Genomic DNA, 20,627 nt, shown 5'->3' on the forward strand with positions numbered 1-20,627 from the left:
TTAACAGTGAAAGGACATCAAACACAGAGGTATTAAAAACCACACCTAAAACCAAAGCAAACCAAGAGGACAGCTAGATCAGGAGTGGAACCATAGAAATGAAGAACACATGGAGGGTTAGAAACAGGGGGGTGGGAGGGGGAGAAGGGGGGAGAAGGCACAGAAAATAGCATAGATGGTAGGTAGAAAATAGATAGGGGGGAGGGCGAGAATAGTGGGGGAAATATAGAATCTAAAGATCTTGAGACACGTGGTTATAAACTAAAGGGGGAGAATGGTGGGGGAGGGAGTGTGCGGGTGGAGGGGAATGAAGGGGGGGAATAGAACAACTGTAATGGTATAATCAATAAAATATATTTTTTAAAAAAAGAAAAGAAAATCAACCAATGAATGTATAAATAAGTATAACAACAAGCTGATAACTCCCCGTTCTCTTTCTCTCCAAAATCAATAATGAATGAATGAATGAATAAATAAATAAATAAATAGCAGGCTATGAGTAATAAAAGATTTAGGAAAATACAATAATCCTCAGATTATTACTGAGTCTAAATTCACTGTTACTTACACTCCATGCCATAAAATTGGAAAATCCCCAATCACTTTCTTTGTCGAAGAATAAATGACTAATATGACGACTGAATGACTTCTCCTCATCTCTGTAATTTGTAATCTTCAGCACTGCTTGTGCATGACAAGACCATGACCTGTTTGAAGAAAATAATCTAAGCCTTAGGTGAAGTATTTTGTTGATGTTTATATATTTTTAAAAACACAGCAAAAAATCCCATATTTATCTTGTTTGTGTGTAGGCAGGGTGGGTGGTTGGCAAGCATATTTACCTTGAGAGGAGAAAAGGCTCAGAAGGATTGAGGGTGCCCTTACCTACTGGTTTAACTCGTGGCTTTATTTACTTTTTAATTTTTCAAAAGTTAAAGTCACATTTTTATTGCTATCTTTAAAATACATGTTGAAATTTTATAAGAGACTACAGTTTTGGGGTCAAATTACAATTTTATGGATAGCATTTTAAAAGAATAGGAAAACAAGAATGATGATACTACCTTTTTTTAGTAGACTAGAACCTCTAGGTTCTACTAATGAAGGTGTCACTTGTCAGCGTCACACCTGCCCCTGGTAGCTTACAGGTACTGTCAGGTTCTCAAGAGCACCTCTGACTCAGGCCTATGGGCAGGGCTGTAACAGGGGGCCCCTGACAAACCCTGAGCATGGTGCTGAATCACAACCACAAGTGACAGGACCATAGATGCCGTCCGTCACGTTTGGGGCAGATCTCAAAGGGCCTCTGGATCAGTGTTTAAAAACCAAAAGCTATGCCACTTTAAAAGTCCACCGAAGGTTCACAGTGCTGCAAACTCACTGAAACGCCAAAAAGAGCAGAGCCAGCACGCTGGCACTTCCACTTGCTCAGGGTCCTTACGCTGGATATGAACCACTCACTGTTTCCAAACTACTGTTCAGACTGCGGCTATTAAGACTAAAATCGCCCAATACTCATCAGATCAGACCATCATTTGACCATAGGAATAAAAATCTTAACTACATATAGTCCTAGCTGCACTATAAAATGGGCTTGGCACGTCTTTAAACTTCCAGTAAAAAGAAACAAAATGAGTAGAACTTCCTGGAGCTTTGACAGAATAGCTAGAGCCAGTGTCCTCTGGGGCACAAACTGCTTACGGAAAGTGAGGGAAGTGATAGAAAGTGAGACAAGGGCACTGCGAGCAGCATTGTTCCTTCTCTGACCATCTGTGGAGACAGTACCACAACACAGCAAAGAGGATTGCCCTGCCCTAGTGAATACCTAAGGCTCTGCCCTTTACAGTAATAGGTACACCCAGACAAAGATATATGGCCACCACTAAAGAAGTTCATCACCACCAAGCCCTTATTATATGAAATGTTAAAAGAACTCATGTAAGAAATAGAAGATCAAAAACTATGAACAGTTAAATAACAACAAACCCACAACAACTGAACCTAAAAAACAAAAACAAAAACGAAGCAAACAGAACAGGAACAGAATTGCAGAAATGGAGATTGTAGAAATGGCGTGTTATCAGTGGGGAGGGAGAGGGGGACAATGGGGGAAAGCGTATGGGTAATAAAAGGCAGAATAGGTAGGCACGAAATAGTCAGGGAGGAGTTAAAAATAGTATGGGAAATGGACAAGCCAATGAACTTACATGTATAACTCACAGACATGAACTATGGGGTGGGGGCGGGGGATGCTGGAGAGTGAGGGGAGCAGGGCAGAGAGGAGGGAGATAAAGAGAAAAGGAAAAAAGTGGGACACCTGTAACAGTATAACCAATAAAATACTTTAAATTTTTTTAAAGAACTTTCCTTAACTACAGTTTTCCCCTTGGAGAGTTACTGGTGAATAAGAATTATGCTAGGTAAATCAGTAGTCAGCCTCATGGGCTGACTAGTCTATTGAGCCTTGATTCCATGTTCCTACAAACTTTAGGGTTTTTTACTATATTTTATTGATTTTGCTATTACAGTTGTCCTGATTTTTCCCCATTTGCCCCTCTACTCAGCACCTCAACTCCCTCAGGTTATCCCCCTACCATTGTTCATGTTCATGGGTCAGGTGTACAAACTCTTTGGATACTCCTTTTTTTACACTATACTTTACATCCCCATGACTATTCTGTAACTACCTATTTATACTTCTTAATCTCACCTCTTTACCCATTCTCCCTTGCATTCTTCCCATCTGGCAACCTTCCAGTAACTAATTTTTCTCTTGCTTTTAAGAGCCTCTCTTTATCTTTAATCTTTGACCTTTGAATAATGACGTGTCTTTGAGTGGGTCTCTTTGCATCCATCATAGTTGGGACTCTGTGCTCTCTGGACTTGTATGTCTATTTCCTTCACCAAATTATGGAACTTTTCTTTCACTGTTTTTTTCAAGTAGAGTTCCAATGTCTTGCTCTTTCTCTTTTCCTTCTGATACCCCATGAGGAAATTGTTAGACCTTTTAAAGTTGTCTCATAGGCTATTTATACTATCCTCATTTATTTGGATTCTTTTTTCTTCTTGTTCTGTGTGGTTGTTTTTGCTTCCTTATGTTCCAAATCATTGATGTAATTCTCAGCTTCATTCACTCAACTGTTGTTTCCATATAAATTGTTCTTTATTTCAATTAGTGTATCCTTCATTTCTCACTGTGTCTGTTTTAAATATATTTTATTGATTGTGCTATTATACTCGTCCCATTTCCCCCTGCCCTTTATTTCCCTCCACCCTTTGCACCCCCTCTCACCCACATTACCCCCCTTTAGTTCATGTCCATGTGTCATAAGTTCTTTAGCTTCTACCTTCCCCATACTATTCTTGCCCTACCCCTATCTATTTTCTACCTACTATCTATGCTACTTATTCTCTGTAACTTTTCCCCCCTCTCTCCTTCTCCCACTCCCTTCTTGCTATCCCTCCATGTGATCTTCATTTCTGTGGTTCTGTTCCTGTTCTAGTTGTTTGCTTAGTTTGTTTTTGTTCTTGTTTTAGGTGTGGTTCTTAGTAATTGTGAGTTTGCTGTCATTTTACTGCCCATGTCTTTTATCTTCTTTTTCTTAGATAAGTCCCTTTAAATTTCATGTAATAAGGGCTTGGTGATGATGAATGCCTTGAACTTGATCTTATCTGAGAAGTGCTTTATCTGCTCTTCCATTCTAAATGGTAGCTTTGCTGGATAGAGCAATCTTGGATGTAGGTCCTTGCCTTTCATGACTTGGAATACTTCTTTCCAGCCCCTTCTTGCCTGTAAGGTCTCTTTTGAGAAATCTGCTGACAGTCTGATGGGAACTCCTTTGTAGGTGACTGCCCCCTTATCTCTTGCTGCTTCTAGAATTCTCTTCTTCATTTTATTCTTGGACAATGTAATTATGATGTGCCATGGTGTGTTTCTTCTTGGGTTCACCTTCTTTGGGACTCTCTGAGCTTCCTGGACTTCCTGGAAATCTATTTCCTTTGCCAGACTGGGGAAGTTCTCTTTTATTATTTGTTCAAATAAGTTTTACATTTGTTGCTCTTCCTCTTCCCCTTCTGGTACCCCTATAATTCAGATGTTAGAATGTTTAAAGATGTCCTGAAGGTTCCTAAGCTTCTCCTCATTCTTTTGAATTCTTGTTTCTTCATTCTTTTCCGTTTGGTTGTTTCCTTCTTCCTTCTGGTCCACTCCATTGATTTGAGTCCCAGTTTTCTTCCCATCACTATTGGTTCCCTGTGCATTTTGCTTCATTTCACTTAGTGTAGCCTTCATTTTCTCATCTAATTTGCAACCAAAATCAACCAATTCTGTGAGCATCCTGATCACCAGTATTTTGAACTGTGCATCTGATAGGTTGGCTATCTCTTGATTGCTTAAAAGTATTGGCTCTGGGTCTTTGATTTGTTCTTCTGATTGAGCCACTTTTTGTCAGGTTGCACCTGTTACATAGTGAAGGACAGAGCCTTAGGTGTTCACCAGGGCGGGGGCAACTCAGTGGCTGGGTTGTGATGCTTTATGTGGGGTTGGGGGTGGGGTCATAGAGGGAACAATGGCACTTGCTCCCCCCTCGAATTTCAGTTCCTTCCGCTGCTTCCCACAAGCAAATTGGGTCCCTGTGGTGCTGGTTCCTGGGTGTGTAGGCTTGCGTACATTCTAGGACCCTGTGGGTCTCTCCAACAAACTCTCCTGTGAGGCTGGGACTCTCTCCTGGCACCTCAAACCCCACAAGTGTTTTCAATCAGTGCTTTTAGGCTTTATTTCCCGACACTGGGGCCCTGGATTGCACAGTCTGTCTCGCTCCCCATTTTCACTTGGTTTATCTGCATGCAAATGTGTGTTCGTGGCTAGCCAGCAACCTTGCATGCCTCACTGGGTCTGCATGTTGCCAACCTGTGCCTGGAGTCTGCCAGCCACAGCCTGCATGCCTGGGATCAACAATCACCACTTTTTCCTGCCACAACCCCTCTCTGCCAGCCACCGACTCTGCCACTCTTACCAGTCTGGATGGTTGTCGGACCTCTGTACAGTTCAATTTTCTGTCAGATCTGGCTATTTTTTTTTGTTTCTAAATTTTTGTTGTCCTTAATTTTGCTTGTGTAAGGAGGCACAGTGTGTCTACCTACACCTCCATCTTGGCCGGAAGTCTCCTCACTGGGTCTTTTTTGTGCTGCTGAGGTCTTCACTAAGTTCCTTGAGCATCCTTATAATCACTGTTTTGAACTCTGCATCTAGTAGATTGCTTATCACCATTTCATTTAGCTCTTTTTCTGGAGTTTTGATCTGTTCTATCATTTGGGCCATATTTCCTTATCTCCTTGTTTTGGCAGCCTCCCTGTATTTGTCTCTATGTACTAGGTAGAGCTGCTTTGTTTCCATGTCTTGGTAGTGTGGCTTAAGGTCATAGGTGTCCTGTAGGGTCCAGTGGCACAGCCTCCCCTACCACACAAGCTGGGTACTCAAGGTGTGCCCTTCTTGGGGACTGAGCACACCCTCCTCTTGTACTTGAGCCTTGGTTACTGTTGGCAGATCCACTGGAGAGATTTACCCAGGCCAGTCAGCTGCAAGGTTTGGCTGTGATCACTGACCACCAACCTCTGCCCTCTGTGGAGGATCATCTGTGCAGGGGCAGGGTGATGGTGCTCCAATGTGGTCTGTGCCTATCCACTGGGTACACTGGCCCTGGGGTTTCCTGGGGAGCAAAGTCCAAGGTCAACACCTTCCTATGTTTTGCCTGGGGCTGCCCTGCTGGGCTGTAAAGCAATCTGAGGTGGCCGCTACTTATGGTCGGCTTAGAGTTCCCAGGGAAAGCCAAGCTGTGGATCTAATCTGGATGCTGCTATGGCTCACTGAAACCAGCTGTTGCTTGTTTGATAGGATTTAGGAGCCAAGACTAGTCATTTTTATGTAGAGTCTTTGTGGATCTTCAAGGTGTATCATACAGTGTTAGCCAAGTCAATGGAGTCTCAAATATGGCACCAGCCTACAAGCTCTGTGGGTTGAGGGCTCAGCAAAGGAACAATGGCCTCTGCTTGCTCTGAACCAGACACTTTAGTCTCTCCCTGGATACCACTGGTGCCTTTCAAGCTGCCACCCCAGTGCTGAAGCTCAGAGGAAGCCAGTCTGAGTAGGTGAGTCCATTTGTGAGTTCCCTAAAAGAAACTGCTTAGGGCTCCAGCAGCCTCCTCCACCAACTCAATGACCACTGGTTTTTGCAGCCAGAAGTTGTGGGGACTTATCTTCCTGGCACTGGAATCCTGGGCTGGGGGGCCTGGTGTGCGGGTGTGACTCCTTGCTCTCAAGATATCCCTCCTGAATTTTTATCCACATGGTTGTGTGGCCAGCCTGCTTCATGTCTGTGACCCTTCTGCCAGTCTGAATGGATGTGGTTTCTTTAATTCTATAGTTGCCAGACTTCCATTAATCTCAATTTCTGATGTTCCTGAGTGGTGGTTGTTCTATATTTTAGTTGTAATTTTGATGTGGTTGTGCAAAGAGGTGAGCCATGTCGGCCTATGACACCATCTTGTCAGAAAGCCCTAAAACCTGAACTTTTATTATTTGCAAGAAAAAATATATCTTTTCTAGTTTGGATATAGTACCTACCAGTGAGTTTTAAGAAGGGGAATGTGTTGAGTCTAATTTAAAATCAAAGAGCTATGTACATAAGTAAGGAAATTCCAAAAAATTTCAAAATACAATAAGGCTGATCATATTTGACTTCCAATGTATTAAACTACTTGTGGATTTGTAATTGCATCATTTAAACTCTTACATGAAATCAGATTCAGCGTTGCACTGGAGAAAGAATCCTACACTTTTTTGTTCTGATGTGCCTGAACGAAAGCGTGGCATCACCATCATCTTCCATGATAGATTTCGCACAAAACACGGAGGGCTAAAGACCGACTCACTCAGTCCGCTGAAGCACTCAACAGTGAACTGAAAGGTTGCCTCAGAGCGCCAACTCGTGTCTGCAAGAAAACAGGTTGAAATCAGAGCCTGTGCGCTGGGAGAAGAGCCCTGAAAGCACCGGCAAGCGGGGATGAACTATTCTACACAACCCCAACCTAGCTGCTAAAACCCAGCTCTCTGGGAAAATGATAGTATGAGTTCCAAGTTACTAAATAACCTAAAGCAGTACAATGACATACACTTTCGGTGTGAATGAAACCCCAAACTCAGAAGGCTAACAACACACACCTGCCTTTCCTCCTAGGTTTAAGAGTTCTGTGTGATGAGAACATCTGTTCTACCCTATCTTAATTCCCACATAATCCTCAGTGCATGGAGGAGCTGTGGAGAGAAGGGATGAAACATGTAACATTTGTTCAAGTACAGGACTTGTAGATGAAAAGAAAAAAGCCTCAGATGTGAGCTGAGCTACAGAGGAAAAAAAGAAAGGGGGTGCTGAACTTGAAATAACAAAGGAGGCCCTCTGGGGGGAGTGTGAAATGACCAAACCCAAGGAAGAGCAGTGCTGTTTACAGCCAAAAACATTGCTATAAAGTTAGCCTAAAAATAAAAGTTAACATCTTAGTTCACAATTCTTGTGAAACACCAGCCTGAACTCCCTGGGAGAATAACTTTTTTTTTTTTTTTAGTTTTAGAGAGAGGGGAAGGGAGGGAGAAAGAGAAGGAGAGACACATCAATTTGTGAAAGATGCAACAATCAGTTGCCTCTTGCACACCTCCAACTGGGGACCTGGCCCAAAACCCAGGCATGTGCCCTTCCTGGGAATTTAACCAGTGACCTTTCAGTTTGCAGGCCAGCACTCAATCCACTGACCCACACCAGCCAGGGAGAGAATAACTTTCAAAATAAAAAAGAAGCTATATTTTTTATTACTCAATGAAACTGAAGGCCAATTAAGGGAACTGTGGTTTTCCCCAATAAAAAGCAAAGCATTGATACAGTGCCTCTTAGTAGACTTTTACTAATGCCACACACTTCAGATTTCCACCTTTTACTCATGGTGGCTATTCATTTAAGTGGCACAGGCCCCAGTTAGCTTTGGCAAACCCAGCAGTGTCCACAGTGATGCTTCTCAGACTCCTCACGTGAAGAAGTGGTCCTCTCAAGGCCACCGTGCCAATCTGTCACTGCCAGCACTTCCTAATAAAACATCATAAAACTGCCACAGCAGGATACACATTTCTAAATGCTTTCTCTTGCTTTCTATATCTATCTCTTTGCAGAATGGGAACAGTTCAAAGACAGGCAGGGAACCAAGGGCCACCCCTGAGGAGATACAAATTGGTCTACAGAATAGCAGGAGCCTGGAAGGATTTTTAAGAATCAGGTGCTATTTTCACATCCACTCCCACTGGCTCCTGAGGTACCAATGAGACTGGAGCCTTAGGGAAAGAAGAGCATGTCAAGACCACACTCCCTCCCTTCATCCTTCAATCTCCAAGGAGATGGCTGAGTGCTCAGGCTGCAGCCATCTCAGCATACACAAACTGCTTATTTGTGACTAACTGAATTTGTCCTTAGGAAAACATGTCCATCAGTCCTCATGAGAGGGCAATATTCTTCACCAAAGAAAGAATATCCCAAAGAATGGGTGACAGTGTTTTTTTACCTTCTTTAAAACTATTTCTTCATCCCTAATTTTTTTCCTACATGTAAGAAACACTGCTTGGCAGTTTACAAAGAAGCCCTCTGAAAGGAGAGCAACTGAGCAAGGGGTGAGTCACACTAAGAGGTGCATTCTGTATTTGAGCCTCTCCCAGGGACAGGCAACCCTAATCCCTTTGAGGGAAAATAAAAGTCCACTGAGAAGACAGAAAACTTGCTCAAGAGAATGATGTCTAGAACGGCTTAGGAGAAAAATAGTCCACTTTTTCATAGATACACAGATCACATCTGAGTGGCGTTTAAATCCTGCAAAGTAGGGAAGGGAAGCTATTACTTAATTCCCAATTTATAGACAAGGGAACTGAGGTTTGCTGAGGTTAAATGGCTCACCTCATCCACCATGTTTTACAAAGTGACCACAAGCATTTCAATACCCAAGGTTCGCAAACACTAAGCACGGTGACCCTGCCTATGATTTGTAGAGTGCTACTCTAACACTCTGCCAAACATAGACCCCAATAAAATTGGTCTGTTTTATAGTAATTGAAGAAATTAATGGAAACAAGTGAAAATCACCCCAGACACTAACTACTGGGATCTAAAGAGTTCAACATAGTAGAGTCCTGCCTCTCTTCTAATTCTATTTTGTTTTTAGATACAATTCAGATCTTCAAAGGATTATTTTATACAGATAAAAATTGACACATTCTCCCTCCTTTCCCCTATCTCTAAAAGTAAACAAATAAAAACATTTTTAAAAAGGCCTGGTTGGTATGGCTAAATGGATTGAGCACTAGCCTGCAAACCACCAGAAGGTTACCAGTTCGATTCCCAATCAGGGCACAAGCTTTTGTTGAAGGCCAGGTACTCAAGGGGGCACACGAGAAGCAACTGATGGATTTTTCCCCTTCTCTTTTTCCCTTCCTTCCCCTTTCTAAAAGTAAATAAATAAAATCATTAAAAATTTCTGATATATATTATAAAAGCTTTGCTTCTCATCCACTGCACATTTTAGTCAAATTTGTGAATTAATCTTTTTAAAATATATTTTATTGATTATGCCATTACAGTAGTCCCATTTCTCCCCCCTTCATTCCCCTCCACCCTGCACACCCTCTCCCACCCCCCTTTAGTTTATGTCCATGTGTCATAACTTCTTTAGCTTCTACATTTCCCACACTACTCTTGCCCTCCCCCTATTTTCTCCCCACTGTCTATGCTTCTTATTCTCTGTACCTTCTCCCCCTCCCATCCTCCTGCTCCCCTGTTGCTAACCCTCCATGTGATTTCCATTTCTGTGGCTCTGCTCCTGTTTTAGCTGTCCACTTAGTTTGCTTTTGTTTTAGGTGTGGTGGTTAATAACTGTGAGTTTGCTGTCTTTTCACTGTTCATTTTTTTAATCTTCTTTTTCTTAGATAAGTTCCTTTAACATTTCGTATAGTAACGGTTTGGTGATGGTGAACTCCTTGAACTTGACCTTATCTGAGAAGTGCTTTATCTGACCCTCCATTTTTTTAATAAACAAATGGTATTAACATATTTTTTAAAGATTTTATTTATTTATCTTTAGAGAGGAAAGAAAGGAGAGAAGGAGAGAAACATCAGTGTATGGTTGCCTCTCGTGAGTCCCCTACTGGGAACTGGCCCGCAACCCAGTTCCCATGTGCCCTAACTGGGAATCGAACCACGATCGTGTGGTTCACAGGCCTGCGCTCATTCCACTGAGCTACACCAGCCAGGGCTGCCCTTCCATTTTAAATGGTAGCTCTGCTGGATAGAGCAATCTTGGATGTAGGTCCTTGCCTTTCATGACTTGGAATACTTCTTTCCAGCCCCTTCTTGCCTGTAAGGTCTCTTTTGAGAAATCTGCTGACAGTCTGATGGGAACTCCTTTGTAGGTGACTGCCCCCTTATCTCTTGCTGCTTCTAGAATTCTCTTCTTCATTTTATTCTTGGACAATGTAATTATGATGTGCCATGGTGTGTTTCTTCTTGGGTTCACCTTCTTTGGGACTCTCTGAGCTTCCTGGACTTCCTGGAAATCTATTTCCTTTGCCAGACTGGGGAAGTTCTCTTTTATTATTTGTTCAAATAAGTTTTACATTTGTTGCTCTTCCTCTTCCCCTTCTGGTACCCCTATAATTCAGATGTTAGAATGTTTAAAGATGTCCTGAAGGTTCCTAAGCTTCTCCTCATTCTTTTGAATTCTTGTTTCTTCATTCTTTTCCGTTTGGTTGTTTCCTTCTTCCTTCTGGTCCACTCCATTGATTTGAGTCCCAGTTTTCTTCCCATCACTATTGGTTCCCTGTGCATTTTGCTTCATTTCACTTAGTGTAGCCTTCATTTTCTCATCTAATTTGCAACCAAAATCAACCAATTCTGTGAGCATCCTGATCACCAGTATTTTGAACTGTGCATCTGATAGTTTGGCTATCTCTTGATTGCTTAAAAGTATTGGCTCTGGGTCTTTGATTTGTTCTTCTGATTGAGCCACTTTTTGTCAGGTTGCACCTGTTACATAGTGAAGGACAGAGCCTTAGGTGTTCACCAGGGCGGGGGCAACTCAGTGGCTAGGTTGTGATGCTTTATGTGGGGTTGGGGGTGGGGTCATAGAGGGAACAATGGCACTTGCTCCCCCCTCGAATTTCAGTTCCTTCCACTGCTTCCCACAAGCCGGCACCTTTTAAATCAATGCTTTTAGACTTTATTTCTGATCACTGGAGCCCGGGGTTACGTGGTCTGTCTTGCTGTCTGTTTTTGCCTAGTTTGTCTGCACATGAATGTGTGGCCTCAGTCAGCCCCATGCCGTCTGTGCTCCTGGGTCAGGCTGCCACTGCCTTTTCCTGCCTCAATTCCTCTCAACCAGCCACCAACTCCACCCATTCTACCGGTCTGGTTGACTCGTTGTTGGACTTTTGTACAGTTCAATTTTCTGTCTGTGCTGGTTCTGTTTTTGTTTCTAAATCTTTGTTGTCCTTAATTTTGGTTGTGTGAGGAGGCACAGTGTTTCCACCTACACCTCTATCTTGGCTGGAAGTCTCTGAGTTAATCTTTATATTAATTATAAAGACCATCTTGTTTATATATTAAACAAGGCCAAACAATGGTGAAGTCAGCATGGCACTGAGTCCACAAGATGGCAGGCCCAGCAGATGCAGAAGCTCAGTGCCCTGAGCCTGGTGCCACCCTGGCTCACAGTACTCAGTTCACACTGGCTTAATTATACACTAGATGTGAGATTCTGCCTCACATTGAAAGCACATCCTTAGAACATACTTACCATCCCAAAACATGCTAATCTCGGAATTTAACATGAGATTTCATATGTATAGAAATCTCACCCCATGGCTCGAAACTCTTTATACTAATTCAATGACTGAAAAATTATATCAAATACAAAAAGGTCAAAACTGAAGAGTCTACAAGTAAGAGAAGCTGACTTGAAACCCATCTTTGGCAGATAGAGCTGGCCTGATTTCCCCCTATGAGCAAATACAAGAGGCTAATGTAAGTCCTTCCCCAAGAAACCCAGGAAAAAGTACTCAGGATCCTATGTACTGTTTTTGCAAATTTCTCTGTCTATAATCACTTCAAAATTAACAGTGTTTTCAAAGGCAGTATACTTGGTATTAGGAAGGATACCCCATATCCCTCAGTATTAATATTTCAACCAAAGAGAAAATGTAAGCTGTCACGATGCCACAGAGCACCTATTTCATTACTCCATTACTCGTTTTATTGTAAATAATAGGATGATGATGGGGTTCGTGTTTAACTGCTGTCATCACACATTCTCAGTCAGAAAACCTGATAACTCACTTCCTTCCCATCCTGTCCTCAAGGAGCAGCACCGGCTCCTGCAGTCCACAGATACCAATGTCCATTCTTACAACAATCTTACCTTCATAGGGCAAAGGGTTTGGTTGCATGAAAAAGTGGAGAAGATTAATACTTTGGTTTTCTGAATCAGAGAGGTTAGCCTGAAGTTGTCCCAAATGGCACCCTTGCAGTTAATTTTAATAAATCTCAATTACTTGTCTGAATATGAGTCTTTACAAGTCCTAGTTAATTCCCAGAAATTACTTTTATAGGTACCAACAATCTCAATCTAGATCCACCCACATGTACAGATTCACCAAGCTCTTCATAGGCTCCATTTGCTCTAAAACTTCCCATAATCACACCAGGCAGAACAGTTAGAAACTAAAATCAAAGTATAGTAAGGAAGCACAACTAGATAACGATTTGGTTACTTGCCCACAATTCTATGTTAACAGGATTTGTAAACGCTCTTTACCTCACAGACATCTTTCTAATCTGTGCTATTAGCTACTTAACTTTTCTGTGGGAAATATGCCCTATGTCTCTCTGCACAGTTAGGGCATTGATCATTGTAATCCAGTGTTTTCCAGAACAAGATGCTAAAAGGAGATTGGGGAAAAAGAAGTTCTAAACTCCAGAGTCTTTTGGAGAAAGATGTTCAGAAACTGGTGACCTAAAAAAGTACTATAGTACAGAAACCTGTTTAACCTAGCAGTCCTCAGACTTCCTAGATTCACAGCACACTTAGGTCCTGCTAAAGAGTGTTTTTGAAATACACATCATGGCTGCAGAAACGCTGCCCTTCGGTAAGTCTTCTAACTCCTAGAACCAGAACCACCTCCCTCCTGACCTCTTTGCTAGCAAATAGAAATGAACTTGGTCACTCTCTTACTCCTGGGCCTTTCAAAAGGCACCTAAAATCCAAACCAGGGAGACAGTGCTATTGAAGACCAATCTACTTCCTCCTATACTATGCTTTTTCCATTTGGTAATTCCCAACAGGAGCATCCCCACTTTTAGTTTCTGGGGTTCAGCACCATTATTTACCACTAATAATTTAGCAGAATTGCCTCTAGAGAGGAAAGGGATTTTACATACATTATGACCACATAACTCTGGTCCACAAAAGAGGGAACGGTGGCTCCCAAGATACTTCAGACAATGTCTAGATATTTGGTTGTCACAACTGGGGCGGGGGTGGGGGCATGGGAGTCAGGTGGGAAATAGGGGTGGAATGACACTGTGTCCTCAAATGCACAGGACAGCCCCCTACAACAAAGAATGGCCCACCCAGAAAGGGAACACAGCCGAGGCTGAGACACCCTGCCCTTTCATCTGCACCTGTGCCTTCTCCCAAGCACTCCACCCAAAAACACAAAGGGAACTATCAGTATGAAATTGCTCTGTGAGAACTGGACTGCGAGAGTTGTGACTGGATTGGACCACCCACTGCTCCACAAGTGGCTAAAGTTGGCCCTTAACTCAAACCTGGCACATGAGACCTGACTGTGCTTTCCCACTGCATTATCTGAATCACTTTTGGCATCTCCGGTGTCTAAAATAAAACCAAAAGCCCAGCAACCAAAGAGACCACACCCATACCGTTGCCCTTGGTCTAGAGTGGAAAGCACACTCCACAGGTAACAAAGCAGCGGGGTTTAAACCACGCCTCTTTACCTTCCTCAGATATTGCCTCAGCCAGCTGCCAGGGGGTAAACCGCACTGTGAGAGAACTCTCAACTACGGCTGCAGTTTCTCATGGAGGCTGAACTTTTGGCAGGAGGTCTGAACAGCAGTCCTTCTGGTGGTGCAGCCCGTGGCTGATGAGGTTTCNGGATCAGTGTTTAAAAACCAAAAGCTATGCCACTTTAAAAGTCCACCGAAGGTTCACAGTGCTGCAAACTCACTGAAACGCCAAAAAGAGCAGAGCCAGCACGCTGGCACTTCCACTTGCTCAGGGTCCTTACGCTGGATGTGAACCACTCACTGTTTCCAAACTACTGTTCAGACTGCGGCTATTAAGACTAAAATCGCCCAATACTCATCAGATCAGACCATCATTTGACCATAGGAATAAAAATCTTAACCTACATACAGTCTTAAGTGCACTATAAAATGGGCTTGGCACTTCTTAAAACTTCTAGTAAAAAGAAACATAAAATGAGTTGTACTTCCTGGAGCTTTGACAGAACAGCTAGAGCCAGGAGGTTGTGTTCCCTGGGGAACAACCTGCTCTGAGAGCACCAAAGGGCCACAGTCTGCAGGTGGCAGAGAGACGGGGCAGATGCAATTTAGGGAAGTGGCTTGGCGGTAAAAAGTGGTCTAGATGCCATGCAAAAACTGTCTCCTTGGGGTTCTGCTAAATGTTGAAAAGTGGACAATTTTTAATTAAGGGGAAGCCGAGTCAATCACCTTTGTGTTTATCTGAAAAGAGGGACCATGAAGAAATGTCTTAATTTGTAACAACATTTTATAATATACCTCGGTGTATAAATTACATGAATAAAAAAATTTATTTTCTTAAATAAGTAAAACAGGCTAACATTGTAAACCCCTTGAATGTTTTATTTTGAATTGTCTGAATAACCTATAAGAACTGATTGACAAAGAATGAGAAGAATATTAGCCTAAGGAATTTTTGTTAGCTACAGCTTTTTCCTCATAAAGTTACTGGATAACAATTAGGCCTGGTGAACCAATAGTCAGCTAGTCTACTGGTCCCTGATTCCATGTTCATATGAACTTCAGTCTTTTATTTGCAAGAAAAAATGTGTATCTTTTCTACTTTGGACAAAGTACCTACTGATGAGTTTAAAAGAGGGAAATGTATGCAGTCTTATTTAAAATCAAAGGCTATGTACAAGCAGCAAGAAAATTCCAAAAAGTTTTTCAGAATGCAAAAGGGCTGATCAAATTTGGCTTCCAATGTATTGTCCTATCTGTGGATTTGTAATTGCATCATTTAAACTGTCTTACGTGGAATCAGATTCAGCATTGCACTGGAGAAAGAATCCTACGCTTTTTTGGTGAGGTCTGTCTGGATAAAAGCGTGGCATCACCATAATCTTCCATGGTAGATTTCGCACAAAACACGGAGGGCTAAGGACCGACTCACTCAGTCTGCTGAAGCGCTCGACAGTGAACTGAAAGGTTGCCTCGGAGCGCCAACTCGTGTCTGCAAGAAAACAGGTTGAAATCAGAGCCTGTGCACTGGGAAAAAAGCCCTGAAAGCACCGGCAAGCGGGGATGAACTATTCTACACAACCCCAACCTAGCTGCTAAAAACCAGCTCTCTGGGAAAATGATAGTATGAGTTCCAAGTTACTAAATAACCTAAAGCAGTACAATGACATACACTTTCAGTGTCAATGAAACCCAAACTCAGAAGGCTAACAACACACACCTGCCTTCCCTCCTAGATTTAAGAGTTCTGTGTGATAAGAACATCTGTTCTACCCTATCTTAATTCCCACATAATCCTCAGTGCATGGAGGGGCTGTGGAGAGAACGGATGAAAGATGTAAAATGTTCAAGAACAGGACTTGTAGAAGAAAAGAAAAAGTTTCAGAAATGAGCTGAGCTGGAGGGAAAAAAATGAAGGGGGCACTGAACTTGCAATAACAAAGGAGGCCCTCTGGGGGGACTGGGAAATGACCAAACCCAAGGAAGAGCAGTGCTGTTTACAGCCAAAAACATTGCTATAAAGTTAGGCTAAAAATAAAAGTTAACATCGTAGTTAACAGTTACTGTGAAACAACAGCCTGGATTCCATATGGAGAATAACTATTAAAATACAACCAGAAAATGATAATGTTTATTACTCAATGAGACTGAAGGCCAATTAAAGGAATTGTGGTTTTCCCCAATAAAAAGCAAAGCATTGATATAGTGCCTCTTAGTAGACTTTTACTAATGCCACACACTTCAGATTTCCACCTTTTACTCATGGTGGCTATTCATTTAAGTGGCACAGGCCCCAGTTAGCTTTGACAAACCCAGCAGTGTCCACAGTGATGCTTCTCAGACTCCTCACGTGAAGAAGTGGTCCTCTCAAGGCCACCGTGCCAATCTGTCACTGCCAGCACTTCCTAATAAAACATCATAAAACTGCCACAGCAGGATACACATTTCTAAATGCTTTCTCTTGCTTTCTATATCTATCTCTTTGCAGAATGGGAACAGTTCACAGACAGGCAGGGAACCAAGGGCCACCCCTGAGGAGATACAAATTGGTCTACAGAATAGCAGGAGCCTGGAAGGATTTTTAAGAATCAGGTGCTATTTTCACATCCATTCCCACTGGCTCCTGAGGCACCAATGAGACTGGAGCCTTAGGGAAAGAAGAGCATGTCAAGACCACACTCCCTTCCTTCATCCTTCAATCTCCAAGGAGATGGCTGAGTGCTCAGGCTGCAGACATCTCAGCATACACAAACTGCTTATTTGTGACTAACTGAATTTGTTCTTAGGAAAACATGTCCATCAGTCCTCATGAGAGGGCAATATTCTTCACCAAAGAAAAGAAAATCCCAAAGAATGGGTGAGTTTTTTTTTTTACCTTCTTTAAAACTATTTCTTCATCCTTAATTTTTTTCCTACATGTAACACTGCTTGGCAGTTTACAAAGAAGCCCTCTGAAACGAGAGCAACTGAGCAAGGGGTGAGTCACACTAAGAGGTGCATTCTGTATTTGAGCCTCTCCCAGTGACAGGCAACTCTAATCCCTTGGGGGAAAATAAAAGCCCACTGAGAAGAAAAGAAACTTGCTCAAGAGAATGATGTCTAGAACAGTTTAGACAAAAAAAAATAGACCACTTTTTTATAGATACACAGATCACATCTGAGTGGAATTTAACTCCTGCAAGGTAGGCAAGGGAAGCTTTTACATAATTCCCAACTTATTGACGAGGAAACAGGCTTGCTAAAGGTAAATGGTTCATCTTATCCAAAGTGTTTTACAAAGTGACCATAGGGGTTCCAATACCCGAAATTCGTGAACACTAAGCACAGTGATCCTGCCTCTGATTTGCAGAGTGGCATTCTAATGCTCAGCTCACAGTACTAAGTTCACACTGGCTTACAGTACACCACCCTGGCTTACAGTACTAAGTTCACACTGGCTTAATTATACACTAGATGTGAGATTCTGCCTCACATTTAAAGAAAGCACATCCTTAGAACAGATTTAACATCCCAAAACACGCTAATCACGAAATTAAACATGAGATTTCATATGTATAGAAATCTCACCCCATGGCTCGAAACTCTTTATACTAATTCAATGACTGAAAAATTATATCAAATATAAAGAAAAATTATATCAAAAACAAAAATTATATCAAATACAAAGGTCAAAATTGAAGAGTCTACAAGTAAGAGAAGTTGACTTGAAACCCATCTTTGGCAGACAGAGCTGGCCTGATAGCCCCCTATGAGCAAATACAAGAGGCTAATGTAAGTCCTTCCCCAAGAAACCCAGGAAAAGGTACTCAGGATCCTATGCACTGTTTTTGCAAATTTCTCTGTCTGTAATCACTTCAAAATTAACAATGTTTTCAAAGGCAGTATACTTGGTATTAGGAAGGGTACCCCATATCCCTCAGTATTAATATTTCAACCAAAGAGAAAATGTAAGCTGTCACGATGCCACAGAGCACCTATTTCATTACTCCATTACTCGTTTTATTGTAAATAATAGGATGATGATGGGGTTCGTGTTTAACTGCTGTCATCACACATTCTCAGTCAGAAAACCTGATAACTCACTTCCTTCCCATCCTGTCCTCAAGGAGCAGCACCGGCTCCTGCAGTCCACAGATACCAATGTCCATTCTTACAACAATCTTACCTTCATAGGGCAAAGGGTTTGGTTGCATGAAAAAGTGGAGAAGATTAATACTTTGGTTTTCTGAATCAGAGAGGTTAGCCTGAAGTTTTTCCAAATGGCACCCTTGCAGTTAATTTTAATAAATCTCAATTACTTGTCTGAATATGAGTCTTTACAAGTCCTAGTTAATTCCCAGAAATTACTTTTATAGGTACCAACAATCTCAATCTAGATCCACCCACATGTACAGATTCACCAAGCTCTTCATAGGCTCCATTTGCTCTAAAACTTCCCATAATCACACCAGGCAGAACAGTTAGAAACTAAAATCAAAGTATAGTAAGGAAGCACAACTAGATAACGATTTGGTTACTTGCCCACAATTCTATGTTAACAGGATTTGTAAACGCTCTCTACCTCACAGACATCTTTCTAATCTGTGCTATTAGCTACTTAACTTTTCTGTGGGAAATATGCCCTATGTCTCTCTGCACAGTTAGGGCATTGATCATTGTAATCCAGTGTTTTCCAGAACAAGATGCTAAAAGGAGATTGGGGAAAAAGAAGTTCTAAACTCCAGAGTCTTTTGGAGAAAGATGTTCAGAAACTGGTGACCTAAAAAAGTACTATAGTACAGAAACCTGTTTAACCTAGCAGTCCTCAGACTTCCTAGATTCACAGCACACTTAGGTCCTGCTGAAGAGTGTTTTTGAAATACACATCATGACTGCAGAAACGCTGCCCTTCAGTAAGGCTTCTAACTCCTAGAACCAGAACCACCTCCCTCCTGACCTCTTTGCTAGCAAATAGAAATGAACTTGGTCACTCTCTTACTCCTGGGCCTTTCAAAAGGCACCTAAAATCCAAACCAGGGAGACAGTGCTATTGAAGACCACTCTACTTCCTCCTATACTATGCTTTTTCCATTTGGTAATTCCCAACAGGAGCATCCCCACTTTTAGTTTCTGGGGTTCAGCACCATTATTTACCACTAATAATTTAGCAGAATTGCCTCTAGAGAGGAAAGGGATTTTACATACATTATGACCACATAACTCTGGTCCACAAAAGAGGGAACGGTGGCTCCCAAGATACTTCAGACAATGTCTAGATATTTGGTTGTCACAACTGGGGCGGGGGTGGGGGCATGGGAGTCAGGTGGGAAATAGGGGTGGAATGACACTGTGTCCTCAAATGCACAGGACAGCCCCCTACAACAAAGAATGGCCCACCCAGAAAGGGAACACAGCCGAGGCTGAGACACCCTGCCCTTTCATCTGCACCTGTGCCTTCTCCCAAGCACTCCACCCAAAAACACAAAGGGAACTATCAGTATGAAATTGCTCTGTGAGAACTGGACTGCGAGAGTTGTGACTGGATTGGACCACCCACTGCTCTACAAGTGGCTAAAGTTGGCCCTTAACTCAAACCTGGCACATGAGACCTGACTGTGCTTTCCCACTGCATTATCTGAATCACTTTTGGCATCTCCGGTGTCTAAAATAAAACCAAAAGCCCAGCAACCAAAGAGACCACACCCACACCGTTGCCCTTGGTCTAGAGTGGAAAGCACACTCCACAGGTAACAAATCAGTGGGCTTTAAGCCACGCCTCTTTACCTTCCTCAGATATTGCCTCAGCCAGCTGCCAGGGGGTAAACCGCACTGTGAGAGAACTCTCAACTACGGCTGCAGTTTCTCATGGAGGCTGAACTTTTGGCAGGAGGTCTGAACAGCAGTCCTTCTGGTGGTGCAGCCCGTGGCTGATGAGGTTTCCTTCAACTGCCCCATTACACCCCTGGGAAGGACACAACCCTCATGAGGGTTGATGGACATGCTTTTGATAGAAACATGGTTTCATATTACACTGCAAGATTCCAGGGGTTGCATAAAGTGATTACTGGCTGCTACCTGCTCATGATTGTGACCTTGCAAATGTACAGGTCACATAATCCAATAAATTACAAGGAAGAAACTGCCTCAAAAGAAAGTGATTCCTTAGGCACACAATGGCCATGCATGTACATATGCACATGTTTTTTGCATAGAAGGTATAGACCAAAAGTTAGTGTGGGAGAATGAAACACAAAGCTTGGTCTGATTTCATATCTAATGGGAGTGGGGAACAGACAACTGATATACACACTACAAGATTGCAATGGAAAGCCAAGTTCCAATGTCCAGAAGTATCTTGCTGGAAACAAGAAGGAAAAGGAGAGTAACGTGTATTCATTCTGGATACTAACAGTGGCGGGAAAATTGCACACCCAAGTAAACAACCATCTATTATAAACTCCTATATTTAAACCTCCTCACCTAGGCTGGGGGCAACAGACTTACCTTGAAATTTGTGAGTAATCTTGAAATTCAACAACAAAACAT

The 20,627-nt window shown here is 42.3% G+C and overlaps 1 long non-coding RNA gene across 1 annotated transcript; it reads right to left on the minus strand.

Annotated features, from left to right (window-relative positions):
* Positions 1-598: 598 nt before the first annotated feature.
* Positions 599-20,013, minus strand: LOC118992719 (uncharacterized). Its single transcript, XR_005067711.1, has 3 exons — positions 19,866-20,013; positions 15,396-15,594; positions 599-707 (listed from the first exon to the last, which is right to left on the minus strand). It is a non-coding gene; the product is annotated as an uncharacterized LOC118992719 (long non-coding RNA).
* Positions 20,014-20,627: the final 614 nt, after the last annotated feature.

Source organism: Sturnira hondurensis, unplaced genomic scaffold (assembly GCF_014824575.4).
Source record: "Sturnira hondurensis isolate 20B ecotype Veracruz unplaced genomic scaffold, ASM1482457v3 Scaffold0008199, whole genome shotgun sequence".
In the NCBI taxonomy this organism is placed as follows: Eukaryota; Metazoa; Chordata; class Mammalia; order Chiroptera; family Phyllostomidae; genus Sturnira; species Sturnira hondurensis.